Raw genomic sequence first — 3,206 nt, 5'->3', positions numbered from 1 at the left:
AGTACGCTGAGCGAATGCACCAGGCCGTCAAGGGTTCAAGTCTCGCGCCACGACGATGAGATCATCCGGACGACTCCGCGTCCCGTTGTAGTGCTAGTGCTACGCTACTAAAAAAAAATTGTTTTGGTTTAACAGATGATGAACCGAAGTATACTTCGCCGCTGACGCCGGGTCCAACAAAATGATCTCCCACGGGTAACTCGCAATCCTCCCCGGCGACTACAATATTCTGATGCGCCTGACACGCCTGACAAGTAAATCGTTTCTAACAAAGAGGAGGTCTCCCAGGAATGGATGGTCGGAAGGACGCGAAGGATTACGTCAACAAGCATCGCCGCTCGTATACAGTTGCAGCTGGAAGCGGGAACGTGCTCCCATGAACGGATTATCCGTGCCAGGGTTTGTGCGCGGGGGAGTCCGGCTTTGCCAAGGCCTATGCGCTGACGACAAGGCGACCATGGGAACAGGCGCCCAGCTGCGAGGTCATTCCAGCGGCGCCTCCTGTGGAACCTACCGATTCAGTCAGAACTCACTAAAGACAGACAACACGAAAACAATAACAACTCTCGGAGTGTCCCCGTCTTTCATGGTTGCAGCTGGAAACGCGGCGCCTGCGTGCATTACCGGATTAGGTCAATACCCGACCAAGGCTTGTTAAGCATCTCTTCCTGCGTTCATGCGTGCCGGCGTTATGTTTTGGCTGCTCGTCGCCACCTTGGCCCAAGGACGCCTTCCCGAACAAGGGGGCACCTTTTTCGGGAATGCCACTTTAGCTGCTGGCGTCTTATTCATTTCTGCGCTCAAACTTTCGTGATGGGCAAAATTAGCACTATATAATTTCGAAAGTAGTTAGTAATTTGAGTAGAAGTTACCTGAAAAAAGTAGTTAAATTAAACTAGTAATTACCCAAATCAAGTTGTAATTGAAAGTTACCGAGTTACTCGAAAAAGTAGTTAAACTACAGTAGTTTGAGTAGAGTAGTTGGACTACGTCCAAGTCTGCCGTGGGGTTAGTCAAGAGTGCTGTAGGCTAGTTGATTTAGCTCCTCTGGGAGCGGCTCTGAGCATCACGATGGATTTACCACTCATCTTTGATGTGCTGTGCTGACAAAGGAATTGTGACGCGAGAAATAGCAAAGCTAAACTTGAAGTAAGCGAAGAGGGCGGGCTTTGGAGGATTCCTTAGGACATGGAAGCTTCACTCGACTCGGAGCAGCCATATTGCGATGCCGACGAGAAAGGAACTTTAATATCCGTTTGTAACAACAAACGTTGCTCCAGTTCTAAAAAAAAAGAAAACAAAACTGAAAAGGACGTTTTTTTTTTTTTTTTGTGGAGGAATGTATAGGCCTTTTTTTAAGAGTGTAATACAGCATGCTTTGTCCCCTGGTATCTGTGGCCGTCCACTAACGGAACCTCAGGAAAAACACGTAGATCTTTCTTGAGAATCACAAAAAGGCAAGGCGACGCTCTCGTCCGGCCTTCGTCTTCGAAGACCGCTGCCGCCAATAACTCGTTGCGCAAAATCGTCATAACGCCGGAAACCTACTTTCAAAATTCGAAACCCGAGAAACTTGGAATTGATCTACTATTTCAAAATGAATGTAAATGCTGTCGTGGCGTATGCGGTCGTTTGACACGAATGCTTTTGGAAACGATAGAAACCGAATAGAAACGTTTAAAAAAGCAGAGAGGATCGCATTTCGTGCTGAAAACTTTTTTAACACACTCCTATGAAGAAACCTTCATTGTGCAAATGATCCCATCGAACCGCGAAAAATTAAATTAAATACACGACGTGACAAAAGGAGACAAAAGCTAACCCTTAGCAAAAAAGACTGTACTTCAAATGCATTTAAAAATGCATTTAATACATGTATTGTTTAATATTCTTTTGTCCGCCTTCAAAATGCATTTAAATATACTAAGATATATCCCAGACGCATTAAAAGTTAGCAAAAAAAATGTATTAAAGTGCATTTGAGATTCATACATAGGATATATTTAAATGCATTTCCCAAATGCATTTATATATGTTCCAAATACGTTTTAATACACTCCCAATTCATTCATTCCCAAATGCATTTATGTGTTCCAAACATGTTTTAATAAACTTAAAGTACATCTATCAAATACACATAAATGTATTTCCCCAATGCATTCAAATGTATTGTCCAAATTAATTTAGATGTGTTCTGGTAATGTATTGAAGCGCACTTCAAGTGCATACATGATATATGTTTAAATATTACATCCCAAATGCATTAAAATACATTTTAGCAGTACTAAAGGATTATGTTCTATATTAAGCAAATGCACTGAAAAGTGCTCACTCAATAAACTCAGACTTGGGCATAGTAAAGCTTCATAATTTATTAATTCAAACAGACATCCCTGTAAAGCATCTTCTAATGCAACTTCCACACAATAAAGACCTTAAAGGCGGGACACTGTCTAGAGATTTAACTTCTGAACTACTGAAATGGTAGGAATGAAATTTGCAGAGATTTAACAAAAGACGTATGTCTAATGTGCAAACTTTCAGCTTTCTGGGACAATTTAATGTACCTGCAAAAGAAGATATGTCACTCTTCGTTAAGAAATCTGGGATATGCAAATGAAGCTATTAGGGATCATTATTACTGCTTGAATAAAAAGTGGGGTATGTGGGACTTTGCAGTATCTAATTTTTATAACTCAAATATAAATATTTCAGGAAGAGTTATTACCTCAAACTATGAGATGCATGTCTATTTCAATGTCCTATGTCAATTTTTGAAAACAGTTTTATTTCTCAATGAGGACTTCAACTTAAAAAAAATAATAAGGTAGATAGCCCAATTCTTCAATATATTTTAGCTCATCTTGATTGTGGTGTGAGAGTACTTTTACCTGTGAACAGAAGATTCTTAACATATGAAATTTACAGCAAAAAGTGGAACCAAGGAAACGCATTCAAACCCTAAACCGTTTTACTCTGTTACGTTCCCTCGCACTGTGTTGAAAATATTTTATTTCAGCTTAACTGTTTGCATATGGTTATCAAATTTAGCGCAGGGGTGTATAATTGGTCCCTAAAACCGAAAACCTCAAATTTGAAAACTGATTTTTTTCAAAAATATTTTAAATTTAAGCTTATGTGCCCCCTTAAAAAATCCCGAGTTTTGATTTGTCTGCTTTCCCCTACAACCCTCGGGATAGCCAATC

The sequence above is a fragment of the Ixodes scapularis genome, unplaced genomic scaffold, assembly GCF_016920785.2.
Source record: "Ixodes scapularis isolate PalLabHiFi unplaced genomic scaffold, ASM1692078v2 PGA_scaffold3__209_contigs__length_174095766, whole genome shotgun sequence".
NCBI classification, from domain to species: Eukaryota; Metazoa; Arthropoda; class Arachnida; order Ixodida; family Ixodidae; genus Ixodes; species Ixodes scapularis.
This window is presented reverse-complemented; position numbering follows the sequence as displayed.